Genomic DNA, 13,207 nt, shown 5'->3' with positions numbered 1-13,207 from the left:
GGGACCGGCAGGGGCGGGGCGGCTGGAGAAGGCGGGGCCTGGGACGGGGCGGGGACGGAAGGGGCGGGGCCACTGGGAGTGGGTCCGGGACCGCAGAGAGGCCGAGGGCGGGGGCAGGACCTGCGCGGGGCTCTCCTGCGTCGGCCCGGGCTCCTCCTCGGCCGCCCTCCCGTCCCTCGCCCCGCCCCTCCCCGCCCCGCCCCGCGCTGAGGCCGCGCACTGTCTCCGCCCCCCGCACTCCTGTGACGTCACGGTCCGGCCGCCGCCGTGCTTCTTAAAGGGGCCGCGCGCGGATCCGCAGTCTGCGATGCGGGAGCAGAGGGGTGTGGGGGGGTGGTCGTGTCGCCCGCGCCTGAGCCACGAGCGTGGGCCCCCGCCCAAGGTGGGCTTCAGAGGGGCGCGGAGCGGGACAGCGAGCGGCGCAGGAGGGAGGCGGGCGGGGGTCTCGGGCCCCGGACCCTGAGAGGGGGTCCTCGGGGCGGGGGCGCGGGCTGGAGACCGGGCTCTCGGGGAGGGGGCGTGGTCGGGACGGGGGTCGCGCGGGGTTCGGGGCTCGGGGTCCCGGCGGGTCCCGGGCGGGTCTCCAGTTCTCGGGTGTCACCAGGGAGGCGTTTCGGGCAGAGGCTGTCCACGTGCCTGGGCGCGCAGCATGGCCCTGCCCAGACCGGCCCCTGCCCAGACCGGCCCCTGCCCAGACCGGGCCCCGGGGAGCGGCTGGCGCTGGCTGGGACGGGGTGGCCGCCCGGCTGGCCTGCGCGCCCCTGACCCTGCGGGTCGCTGGGGGCGGCCGGCAGCTGGGCCCTCCGGAGGGCGTCCGGTCTGCAGGTAGCTGCGGGATTCTGCTGCTGCGACCGCCCAGGGCCCTGCAGCAGACGCATCTGACTTAGAAACCCACGTTCGCTCCGTGGGGGTGGCCGGCGGGCCGGTTCGTGCCCGCGGCCGGCGGGACGCTGAGGGGAAGCTGCAGCCTCCCACGTGGGGACGGCGTCTACAGGGTAGTTGGGGTTGACGGAGGCCATAAAGGTGTCTCTTTCCCAAGACTCAGTGTCCTTGCAAGAAGAGCCCCGGAGCACATGCTGCCCACACCCTCCCAATCCCAACAGAAATCAAAGAAGAGGCCATGCGAGTGGACAGAAGGGAGCCCTGGACAAGCCAGGAAGAGAGAACTTTCACCAGAAACCAGACCCTGTGGGAACGTGATCTCAGACGTGGGGCGTCCAGGCGGCGAGAAATAAATTTCCGCTGATTAAAGGCACCTACTGTGTGTCATTCTGTGGTAACAGCCCAACCCTACCAGTAGGGCATCTCCTGCTCACCTTCCTGCGGAACCCACCTCTGCTAAGGACACGGGCCATAGAGAGCAAATGGAGACGCGTCCCCGACGTCCGAGGTCTGGGGCCGCTTCCTAAGAAGCCGGTCGCCTCCTGCCTCGTCCTGTGTCTCGTCTCACAGGGCTGCACCGCCTGGCCGAGGGGCTGAGCTGAACGCGCAGGAGCCTGCTTCCCCGGCGACTGCCTGAATTAGAGAGCACCCAGCCCCGCACCCCGTCCTCGCCCAGTGCCCACCCTCCTGGATGCCCTGTGGGACCCCTCCCGCCATCTCCAGGCCACCGGCAGCCCTTCGCATCTGGACAGGCTTGCGCTTCACCTTCCCGAAGAAGAGTTTGAGCCCCACCCGCCTCCGCCTCCCTCCGCCCCGCCCCTGCTCTGTCCTGCCCTCCCCTGCAATCATGCTGCTGCGTCTCAGACCCTACGAAGTCCCCCTTTGTCCTAGGCCCCTCCTTGCTGTCCCATCTCTGCTCCATTTACTGCAAACCTTCTACAAGTGACCAGCCTGCCCAGCAGGAACACACACTGTGCAGCAAACGGTCATTGGTGACCAAGCGCCAATGGACCACCCTTCCAGGCTATCGAAGGCTGCTTGTGCCACACCCCAACGGGGCCATCGGCACGGTTAGCACTGGTTCCTAATTCAGCAGCCAGTCCCCACCCCTGGCTTCCACCCACCTGACTTACCCCAGAAACAGGTTCTGCCCTGGTGACCGTGACATTGGCCGTGTTGGTGCCCCCTGGCTGCCTGTCCCCCAGCCTCTTTCGCTGGGTCCCGACCTCCTCAGCTGTGGTCCTAGCTCCTCCTCCTCCCGCGCACGCTGCATACCAGTCTCCTCAGACTTTCTCCAGGTGCCTGCTGCTGTGCTGGGAAGGGCTGTCTCGAGGCCAGCAGACCCAGCAGATTCCAGAATCACTCCTTCCTTTGGAGGCTCACACTCCAAAGTGTCCAGTCACTCTGCGTGCGGCTCTTGGCAGCTGCGTTTGACTCTGTGCCCCAGCGACAACTCCACTGGCTTATGCTGGCCCACCCGACCTCTCAGATGCTCCTTCCTCCTACAGACCGCCCCCTCCACCCCGACCCACCCACCCAACACCGCGCATGCCATCACACCAGCTTTCCCCTCTGCCTAGGGACCGTCCCCCCCACCCCCGCCTCCCTGCCACCCAGGTGCAGCCAGCAACGGAGAAGTAACAAGTGTGCGCCGCGTGAGTCAGCGCCGTGTCGGAACCATGCCCGTGCCTGGATCCAGGGCCGTCTGGCTCTCAGAGAGGTATTGAACCCTAATCTCACGTAAGTTAAGAGCCACGTTCATAAAACCGTGGGTAAAGGGAGGCTTCCTTTTGCCAGCATGTCCTGTTTTGCCTTTGGAACTCTGTCCCATCTCTGGATGTTTCCTTTGCTGAGAGAGTAATACCATGTTTTAAGTTTTGCAACTTATTATACGTTATGCAAAGCCCACTTATCCAGCCTCAGGAGAGACCTGGCCCCCCCGGCATCGGGGTCTGGATCTGCCCCCCAGTGAGCAGGGCAGGGGGGAGGGGGAGGCCGCGAGAGCCTGACGTTGGTTCTTCCGCAGAAGACCGCGTGCTCCAGCCCAGCCTGCCTGGCCAGGTGCTCGCGGGGCTCCCAGACAGTTTGGCCAAGACTCTAGTTAAACAATAATGTACTGTCAGCTGTCCAGGAAAGGACAGTACAGTAGTCCCTAATCTCATATCATGACTTAGTTTAAGATAGTGACCGATTTATTCATGGGTTCGTCTCATCCAATGCTCCAGAGGTTCACGGCTGGGGTTCCTTACGCACAAGCTTCAAAGCCCCCCGTCGCCCCACAGGTGGCGAGGACAGCACTCTGTGGTACAAAGTGTGTTTCAGTCATGTGCTCATCTACTTCCCACACCCCTGCTGGGGGGTCACCCTTGGTCCGTTGTTACAGCACACGGTGTCCAAGGTCCCACTCTAGGTGCTTTTCTGCGTAGATCCTGGCCAGACCCCCCGTGGAGGAATCCAGGGCTCTGTCCTCAGTGACGGGCCAGACTGGGTTGCTTTAGCCAGAAGCGTGTTTGCCATTAGTGACCTCACAGTCACCTGGGAAAGGGAGGCATCTGTGCTTCTGAGTCACTTGGATTCCTCTGTCACTCTCCGGGAGCAGCCGGCACCTTGCAGGCACCCCGGCTGTGTGGGTGCTTCACAGTTCTTACTCCTAGTCCTCCGAAGCAGCCATACGAGGTTTGTTAGTATTTTTTTAAGATTTTACTTATTCATTTGACAGAGAGAGCTCACAAGCAGGCAGAGAGGCAGGCAGAGAGAGAGAGAGAGGAGGAAGCAGGCTCTCTGCTGAGCAGAGAGCCCAATGTGGGACTCGATCCCAGGAGCCTGGGATCATGACCTGAGCCGAAGGCAGAAGCTTTAACCCACTGAGCCACCCAGGTGCCCGCCATGCGAGGTTTGTATCTGCCTTTGGGGGGTAAGAAAACCAAGCTTCGGGAGCAGAAAGCGGGCCAACTCCCCACAGGCAGCAGGGACCCAGCCCGGATGCCGGGCCGGCGGGTCCTCGACAGCAGGTGTGGCCTTACCCTCGTCCCTTTGCTCCTTCACTTACCCGTTCGGGGAGTCTTTGTCGGTGCCTTCCCCGTGCGGCGCTTCACGCCAGCGAAGACTGGTAGCTGCCCAGGGAGCTGAGATCCTGCGGAATGCCGGCGGGAAACACACGTGGGCCCTGCGTCGAGGCGACACGGTGCCCGCTGACAGTGCCCTTACGACAGGCACGCACTCATCCCCGATAACCGAGGTCTGTCGACCGGCTCCGTCCGCCCAGGAGGAGCAGCGGCCCCTCATCTCATGCGAACGCTCCCAGCGCTGTGGCTCTTGTGACAGGACCACCGGCGAGTACCGCACACGCCGCGCTCCTTGCCCAGCGCGGGCCATACACGCAGTCCCGGCTCCTCTGGTTCGAGCCCAGCTCTGTCCCGTGCTTTGGGGCGCCACGGAGGGATCTCCCTGGAGGCTTTCCATCCGGGAGCGGCCCATGCTGGACGACACATCGCGCCGCGAGGCCGGGTTGTTTCCCTTCCTGCCCGTCGGGTCAGTGAGCTCAGAAGAAGCCCTCGACAGAAGTCTGGCATCTATTTGTGATGAAAACCTCTCGGCAAACGGAAGATCGAGAGGCCCTCCTGAACCTCCTGAGGCGCAGCCGTGAGAAATGTGCGCGAGCACCACGGGGTGCGGACAAACGCCGCTATCGCCACCTGAGCTGTGGGCGAGGCAGGGCTGTCTCCCTCAGTCCTGCTACTCGACGTTAAGGAAAGGTCGGTCTGCGCGAGAGAATAAGAAGAAAGAAAATGCACACAGATCGGAAAGCATGATGGGAAACTCCTGTTGGTTTCAGGCAACACGATCACTGACATGGAAAATCCTAACAAATCCACAAAAAACACTTCCAGATAAATGAATTGACTGAGGTCATGGCACACGGGTCAATATTCAGAAATCAGTTGCGTTGCTGGATATTAGAAACGAGCACTAGAAAAGAAAACTTTAGATCATTTCCATTTAAACGGCTTGGAAGGTAAAGTGTTTATGCATAAGTGTAACAGCACGAGAAGTCCTCTGAGAGAAGCCACAGAACGCAGAGGCCTGAAGCTGGAGGGGGTGGTGGAAACTGGGCGCCCCGCCGCCTTGCTGGGTTGAGAGACTCAGTGGTGTGAGGATGTCTTCTCCTCCGTGGAGCTTTAATGCTCTCAGCTGGCTTTGGCTTTTTTGTTTTAGAAACCACAGGTTGATTCTGAAATATATATGGAAGTGCAAAATACCTAGAACCACCAAAAGAGTTTCGAAGAAGAAGAACAAAGCTGGGGTCCTCACACTGCCTGATTTGCAGGCTTAGAGAGCCATCATCATTGAGATAGTGCTTTATGGGCCTACGGGTGGGCATGCTGGCTGGGGAAGAGAAGGGAGAACCCAAAAGCAGACCCGCACTGGTGTGGTCCAGTGGTTTAGACAAAGACGGCATTTCGGGGGAGAGAATCGTCTTTTCAACGACCAGTGCTGGGAGCCACGGGATTTCCGTGCAGCGCGAAGCCAACCCTGACTGACCCTGACACACACACACACACACACACAGCACCTAAGTTAACTAAAAATGGCTCACAAACCCACAGCCAAAAGCGAAAGCTATAATATTTACAGAAACACGGGAGACTGTTTTTGAGACCTTGGAGCAAGAACAGACTTCTCAGAGAGGACGACCCCAAAACCACTACCTACAGTGAAAAAAGGGAGGAGATTAAGTTGCAGTTTATCAAACTTTTAAAGTCACACTCTCTTGACGCCGACGTCCGTCATGAGGACAGAGAGCCCACGAGGGTACCACACGGCAGGGCCAACAGCCGGGCCCAGTCTCAGAAACTCCACGGTGAACGAAAGCCAGACGCAAAGAGCAGGTACCACGCGATTCCATGCCTTCGACGTGCGAGGAACAGCAACAGTGCCCCACAGGGACAGGGGCAGCCACCGCCCCCCACCCCCCCGCCGGCAGGGGAGGACCAGTGCGGGAGGGCAGGTGGGTTCTACGGCGCCTACAGTCGTCAGAACCCATGGAGCGGCCCATTCAACACAGATGGATTTCACTGGACAAAAGTGGCACCTCAAGGCTGACCTTCCGTGCCTGGGAAAGGAAACGAACAAGTGGTTATGTTTACGGACGTCTATTTCTCCTGTGTGATGACATAAACCCAAATCCTCTAAAATCAGAGTGGGTTTTAAACGCGTTTGTCGGCATACCCTGAACTAACAGAAGACAAATTAGGGGCCTTGGGAGCTTATTGTGAACATCCTTGCATGTTGTTTCTGAAACATGGCGATGTGTGGATACAGGACCCTCTCCCGGGACCTACCGTCTGCGGCCCATCCTACACCGGCGTGCAGTCTACCATCGTCCTATAAATCCAGGGGGGCGTTCTGAATTCTAAATTATATCTGGTCCCAAGAGTTTCAGATAAGAGATGGTGGAGCTTTAATTGGAACCACACATGAGAAAACGGACCCCATTAGAGTCCCCACGGTTTATCCCTTAGAGGAGGCGCTGTGAGCCTCATGCATCCCAGAACCGAAGAGTGACGCAGGACGCACGTCCTGTTCCTCGGGACCTCAGGGCTGTCTGCACCCAGGTCCTGGAGCCATTCGCGGCCTGCCACAGGCTCTCCGTCCTAACCCCCCCGGGGAAGGAGCTGGGGAGGGGCTTGGAGGGCGCCTGTTGGGAAGAGGCCTGGGCGCCGGGAGCAGAACCCCTGCTCCAGAGAGCATCGGGCGTCGTCTCCCAGGCACAGAGTGGGCGCTGGCTGCGTGTGGCTCACGTCCCGGCCCCCTGCTCCACCGGATGAGGCGTAGCCCTCCGCGGAGGGGGGTCCCTGGTCGGGAGGACGGGGCACACGGCCACGGCACCATACCCTGTCCTTGACCGCGAGGATGCCTAGCTCTGGGAGAGAAAGCCCGAATCTGCGGCCAGGATGCGGCGGGACGCCCGTTCCACTCCACAGACCTTCGATGTCCCCCATCCATGGGCTCCATCGCCGTTCCCGCCAGTTGAGCCGTCCTGGCTGGCCTCGCAGTCTGGACCCCGCGGTCACTGTCTCCGGAAGCGCTGGGCAATCCTCACCTGTCCTTGGGGCCCTGCCGGGGAGCGAGCCGCTGCACTCTGGAGGAAATTAAAGAGTGGTGGTTGGTCTCTGTTGGGCCTGCGGGGAGATGCGTGTGTGAGTGTGCAAGGCCTGCCCCTCTGGGAGGGCTCTTAGCTCCTCTCCGTCGGCAGAAACAGGGCATTGACAAGGCCAAGTTATCTGCATAAAATGACACAGGCAGAAAATGCTGCCATGTCCTGGGATCAGGACAAGCAAGTGGCCACCAGATGGTCTGGGGCCTGCCTGCGGTAGACCCTCTGAGGGACACGTCCCCAGCCAGCAGCTCGCCCTTTGTGCGGAAAGGACAAGTAGTTTCCAGAATCACCAAGAACCCTCAGCAGTACCTAAAACAAAGTCAGGAAAATTAGACAGAGTCCGTCTCTGAGTTTTGAAGTGGTCAGGGCTTCCAAAAGGGCGTCGGTTCGCCCTGAGGGTAAAGCTGGTGGCCCTTGGGTTCCTCCTGCGGACACACATTCGGGTAATCAGCATCACGGGGGTTGGCAGCGGCTCACAGCTCAGCTGTAACCTCTGCTTTGTCATTTCGTATTTATGAAATCAGCTTTGTAAAGATTCGCGTCTACCGTCCGTTGTTTGAGTCTTCAGAAGACCAAAGGCACCCCAGCAATATTCTACAGAACCGCCCCCCGCGTGCTGAAACCCTGGATCGCAGCATCTTGGGCGCGTGTCTCTTTCCCCTTCGCTCGGAGCCGCGCGCAGAGCAGGTCCCCGCTGCCGCGTGCGCCGGCGCCCTCCGGACGTGAGCCGCCGGGAGCAGACGGCCAGACAGGAGAGCGAGCCCAGGAAGGAGAGGTCTCACTAAGTCGAGATAACAACTTAATGTCGTTAAGGACTTAATGTCCTTGAGAGCAGTGGCCCCTCAGCCAAGCCCCACGAAGGCACACACAGCACATTTCTGCTAAAGCTGGTTTTCCAGGGATGGGTGCTTGCCGACAACCACGGTGGCTTTGGTGGCCCCTCTTCGGCCGCGTCCCACCAGCAGTGTCGTTCCTCTGCCTTGCAGGGAAGTGGCAGAAGCTGCGGTGTGTGCTGCTTCGTGGCCTCCGACGGCTGAGGGCTCCAGGGGCCACGCGCAGAGCACAGGACGAGAGCGTCTGACACGGGCTCTGATGCAGGTTCTCCTCGCGGTGAGAGCAGCTCCTGCTACAGCTTGGGGTGAACGGGAAGCAGGCGCCGAGGCTAGGACGCCTCCTGGATCCGTCCCTCGCGGACCTGGTCTTGGGAGTGAGTGTGGTAGGAGGCCGCGGGAGAGGCGAGGCTGGGCTGGCCGGCTAGCCGGGGCGGCATGGGGCCACAGGGGCAGCAGGCGGCTTGGTGGGCCTTCCTTCCTGCAGGGTTGGAAATCGGAGCCTGGAGGGGTTCAGGGCCACATGGAAGCCGCAGGTTCCTTGGGGCGGCACGGCGACAGGGTCCGTCCGTGATGGGAGGCAGGAGTCCTGCGCCGACTCGGGGAGCCGATGAGACTTGACACCAGCAGCCATTGCCGGCAACGTGCAGGCAGAGCCCCAAAGGTCAAGTCAAAGAGGGGAACGCTGTTGGCCTTGAAACAGCCCGTCCGCGAACGGAGCGCGTCCCGTCTTGCCGAACAAGGGGGCGCCCCGTGTTCAGGCTAAAGCCCCTCCGACCGTATTTTCGAGCGAGTCTTTCTGAGTTTAAAAAAGAGAAAAGGAAATGCTGCTCCCTACAGCCTCTGAAATCGTTTCTCGTACACGGGAGGGCGAGGGGTTTGCTCCTCAAACCCTGTCTGCGAGCGGCTGGAGGCAGCCTGACTGCATCCTGGTCCGGGCCGCCCTTCGGGGCAAACCGGGACGCCAGGCCTCACCCTTACTACACACACACGGTGCTTTCAAATCTCTTTCTTTACAATGTTTACTTATTTCTAGCCAGCAATACCTTATGGAACAGGTTCGCGCGTGAGAACAGTAATGGCTCGGCGTGATCACCATCACCACAGCCGGAACCGCCGCCTCACGGGCTTCCGCGAGCCGCTGTGCTCCACTGTGTGTGACCAAGGGTAATTCGAGTCTCAGGTGAACGACGAACAACCCAGTGTGTCATTTTCCAGCTGTGGCTGTGTATGTTTCTCTTGCCTCCTCGGTTAAGCAGAACTCTGTCAGTGGTAATACCAGGAGAACTCGGAGAGTGTGTGATCCATTCCTTCGTCGGGAGGAATTACTGCTGGCTCAGTAAGATAGATCCGTCTCGAAACAAGCCTGTCTACGAATGCAGAGATTCTTATGTGCCCTTCAGTGCAATTTCCTTTTCTGAGAACATGTCATATATATCTCTCAAGTATATTTCTGGGAATTTTAGTCTCGTGTCCTATCATTAGGACCAATGACTGTGTCCTTCCACACATACCAAACTAGCACTTTGTACGCAGAAACGCAACTTAATCTGAATTGCATTCAACAATTGCATTCTGAAAACTACCCCTTCTGGTTTTCTCTCTATCAGAATGCTCTAGACATGCTCTCCGTTTTTCAAGCAGGCAGTCACATTAACAGGCTTGATATTAAGATCTGAATGCTATTTAAAGCTAAGATGCACCTGAAAATCAAAAATATAGGACAGATTTTTTTTCAAACCACAAATAGATTTAAACTATTTGTCTTTTGAAATAAGAGTCAAATAAAATATTTAAGATGTATCCAATCATGATTTTTAAAATGATGTACCTTTTTTTAAAAAGATTGTATTTATTTAGTAGAGAGAGACAGAGAGGGAGCACAAGCAGGGGGAGCAGCAGAGGGAGAGAGGGAAGCAGATTCACCGCCGCACAGGGAGCCCGATGCAGGGCTCGACCCCAAGACCCTGAGACCGAGACCTGAGCTGAGGGCAGACGCTTGACTGACCGAGCCAGCCAGGCGCCCCTTGATGAAGTATGTTGAAGGGTGAACCATTTCAAGCACCCACGAGAGGAAGGGCCTCCCGGCTCTGCCCGTGCTCACGGTCGCAGTCGCGGTTCCTTCCGACGGTGGCACCGGCCCGAAATCCAGCTGCGGAATGGCCAGCGGTTCCCCTGCCTGCTCAGCCGCCGGCACCTGACCCTTCGACCTTGAAGTGACTCTGGACCGATTCGTGCAACGGTTGCCTTAATCAACAGGTTCAGTCGGAACTCAGAGCTTAGAAACTGCAGATTTGCCCTCTCCCAGCCAAAGCGCAAGAAACAAATCAGACGGGAGAGCCTGGAATTTCAGGAAGTTAGAAGCACGGTAGCCCCTGCACCCTGGCCCCCAGCACGGACTGACCTCTCTCTGCAGTCCCTCTCGGGGCTGCAATGCCAGACCCACCCCGGAGAGGGCCCGCTGCCCCTGCCCCCCTACCTGGGCCCCCTGTGCCCCCTCTTCCTCCACCTGGACACTCCAGCAGGGCCTCAGTGAGGACTCGGGAGGGGCCACCCCGGGTGGCAGATGACGGACACACGGCCGGGGCCGACTGGGAAGCCAATGGCGAGGCTGGAGTGGGCCGTTGTGGGGTCTCCACCGCGTGCAGAGACGGACCCTGCAGAAGCACACACGGCTCAGAGAGGAGCATGGTCCCAGGCCATGGAAACCGCTGTGGCTTCAGCAAGACCCTCTCCCCCACGTTCCTCCCCCAAGTCGCCAAGCGCACACAGCGGGTCCCACGACAGTTCCCTGCTTTCTCGGAGAGGGCACATCCCGCCCAGGGGCTTCCGGGGAAGGGGGCGTCGCAGGACCACAGACACACGGGGCTCTACTGTCCTGCCCACCTGGGGAGCTGGGGGGACACGGACCTGGGCGCTTGCCTGTCTGTGCTCCGTCCTTCAGGGTCCCCTGGGCTCCTCCCAGACATGCAACATGGCCAGAGTGCGGGGATGGCTGTGCGGGCCAGGGTCGCCCCGTCCAGGGCAAGAAGGTTGGGAAGACACGCCCCGCCATCCTCTCCCTGGACCTCCCTGCCCGCACCCAAGCAGACGCCCGTAGGCAAGCCTGGGCTCAGCCTCTGGGCCAGAGCAGAGGGGGGAGCGGGAACCAGGGTGGGAGCCAGCAGCGTTCCCAGCCTGAGATCCTCAAGTTGTTTTCCTAAGACTGGGCAGGGCAGGGACTCCCGCTCACCTTCCTCAGGCTCACTGCACACGTGCACAGGGAGAGGTGGGCCCTGAGCTCACCTGGCTCTGTGGGGGGTGGGCAGGTGGCCAGGCTGCACCCTTGCTGGGGAGGCCCTCCCCGCCCCCCCAGGGGTCACTGGGGTCAGCAGCCCCCACGTGGCGGCTTTTCTTGTAGAATCAGCGGAGCGACTCCTGCTCTCAGCCCACAGCAATGACGAAGTTCCTCTACACCAGTGTCAGTGCTCATCCCCTGCCGACCAAAGAGAGTTGGGACGTTGCCCTAGAATTGACCTAGGGGAGTGCTCAGGACGTGGGGTATGGGATGGCCTGGCTTTGGCAGAGCCTTGCTCGGCTCCTCACAGAAGCCCCCAGCCCTAAGCTGCCCTGGCTCAGGCAGGAGCACAGAACCTTTCCTCCACTTTCCAGCTCTCCGGGGGGAAACCCGCTCCCAGGCCAGGCTGCTTCTGCCGGGGTCCCGCTCCTCCTAACTGGGGGCCACCCCCTCCTGCTGTGATCCGGGTTTGCCTGGCACTGCCCTCTCCATGGAGCTCCCTGGTGATGCTCCGACAGCCTGGTTCTTGGAGTCCCGCTTGGCAGCCCCAGGCCCCATCAGCCTGGGCTCCCCTGAGTCACAGGAGGGGCTGCCCGAGCTCCTGCGATGGCCTTTCTCTCCTTCCTGGCAGGCCCAGGCTCAGCTCCCCCGTGGGGTCCTGGGGCTGCGGGTTCCCGCAGCCAGCTGTGTTCGCAAGAGCCAGGGAGGGCGGCCTGGGCCAGAGCAGATAGTGCAGGATGGGCTCCAGGGGCCGGCGTCTGGCTGTGCCTGCGGCTCAGGGACCAGGCTCCGCAGATGAGCTGGTAAGGGCCTGGCTGCGGTCAGCCCCGGAGCCGCAGAGTGGGGAGGGAGGAAGAGGAAGTGGACTGGGGAGGGCTGAGGCCTGTTCTGGCACAGACCACGGACTCTTGCCTCCAGCCCTCATCCTCGGGTGGTGGGCCCCAGGGCAGGAGGAGGACAAGGAGGGAGGGAGGTCGGGCCGGGACCCCAGGGCCTGGTGAGTCACCGGCCTGCAGACAGCCAGCCCCCCCCCCCCCCGGTGAGAGTCTCAGCCACGTAGGGCCGGTGTCACGGGAGCCTCCGGGCAGGTGTGCGCAGACCCTCGTGGGTGACCCCCGTCCCGCCCCCGCCCTTAGACGGCGAGAGTGCGCTCGGACTGAGCCCACCCGCTCTAAACAGGCTCTGGGCGTCACCGCTTCCCCACAGCCCGGGGCCTCCCTGGTGCCGTCCGTCCAGGCACTGCGCGGACCAGCACGGTCAGGGGCTCGTGCTCACCGCAGGCCCCGGGAGGCAGCCTGTTGCCTGCACCTTCCCGTACTGGCCAGTTTCGAGCAGCCTCAGGGGCACCACCCCAAGGCCCACACGCGGTCTTGTCCACGTTCGGGCAGACAGGAAGGCCGCTCTGGCCCCGGACACCGGCCTCGGGAAAAGTGGGCCCTGAGGGTGGCAGGGGACACAGAGGACGCTGGAGGCAGCCTGGCTCTCCCCTTTTGGGCGTGACTTGAGACGTGGCAGCCCGCCGGAGAGGCGGTTCACAAGCGCGGCAGTCTGGGCCTGATGGGGGGAGCACGGGGCTCTCCGGATGTCACCCTCAGCTCCAGAGTGACCTCGGGCAAACCACCGTACTTCCCAGCCTCAGTCTCCCCACCGGTGGAGGGAGGCGCAGCGGGAGGCTGGGCCCCGGGGGCTGTGTGGGGACAGCAGCAAGCCGGGAAGGCCCACAGCCAGTTCCTGGCCCGGGACCCTGGGGTTTGTGGGTTCAGCCCCCAGTCTGGGTTAACTGGTGTGCAGGTAGTGAGGGGAACGGGCCCGGCTCACACACGGCCCTCCAGACCGTGACAGCAGCGCAACTTCATGATCGAGCCCGTTAGTCACCTGACTTTCAGAAGGCGAGCACGGCAGCCCCAAGTCACAGAAAGAGGAGAAGCGCTTTCCGGCTGAGCCTGGCCTCGCGCCGGCCTCCGGTGCCCCAGCCAAGCGTCTCTAACCTCGGCAACGGCCAGCCGGAGAGGCCTTGCTCCAGGCTATTTTAAGCACGAACAAAAAAGTAAAAGCAGC

At 61.0% G+C, this 13,207-nt stretch overlaps 2 long non-coding RNA genes across 6 annotated transcripts; one reads left to right on the top strand and one right to left on the bottom strand.

Annotated features, from left to right (window-relative positions):
• Positions 1–6: 6 nt before the first annotated feature.
• On the top strand, positions 7–1,255 carry LOC309860062. Of its 2 annotated transcripts, none has more exons than XR_014309129.1 (2): positions 7–382; positions 1,104–1,255. It is a non-coding gene; the product is annotated as an uncharacterized lncRNA (long non-coding RNA). The 2 variants fall into 2 exon arrangements; XR_014309130.1 differs by having other exon boundaries at positions 1,040–1,255.
• Positions 1,256–3,903: 2,648 nt separating this feature from the next.
• On the bottom strand, positions 3,904–12,854 carry LOC309860063. Of its 4 annotated transcripts, none has more exons than XR_014309131.1 (4): positions 12,425–12,854; positions 11,158–11,347; positions 10,352–10,529; positions 3,904–7,351 (listed from the first exon to the last, which is right to left on the bottom strand). It is a non-coding gene; the product is annotated as an uncharacterized lncRNA (long non-coding RNA). The 4 variants fall into 4 exon arrangements; XR_014309133.1 differs by lacking the exon at positions 12,425–12,854 and having other exon boundaries at positions 3,904–5,995; positions 6,869–7,351; positions 11,158–12,134; XR_014309132.1 differs by lacking the exon at positions 12,425–12,854 and having other exon boundaries at positions 11,158–12,134.
• Positions 12,855–13,207: the final 353 nt, after the last annotated feature.

The sequence above is a fragment of the Mustela nivalis genome (genome assembly GCF_964662115.1).
Source record: "Mustela nivalis genome assembly, chromosome: 2".
NCBI lineage: Eukaryota > Metazoa > Chordata > Mammalia > Carnivora > Mustelidae > Mustela > Mustela nivalis.
The sequence above is the reverse complement of the archived record's forward strand: the minus strand, read 5'-3'. Positions and strand labels throughout refer to the sequence as shown.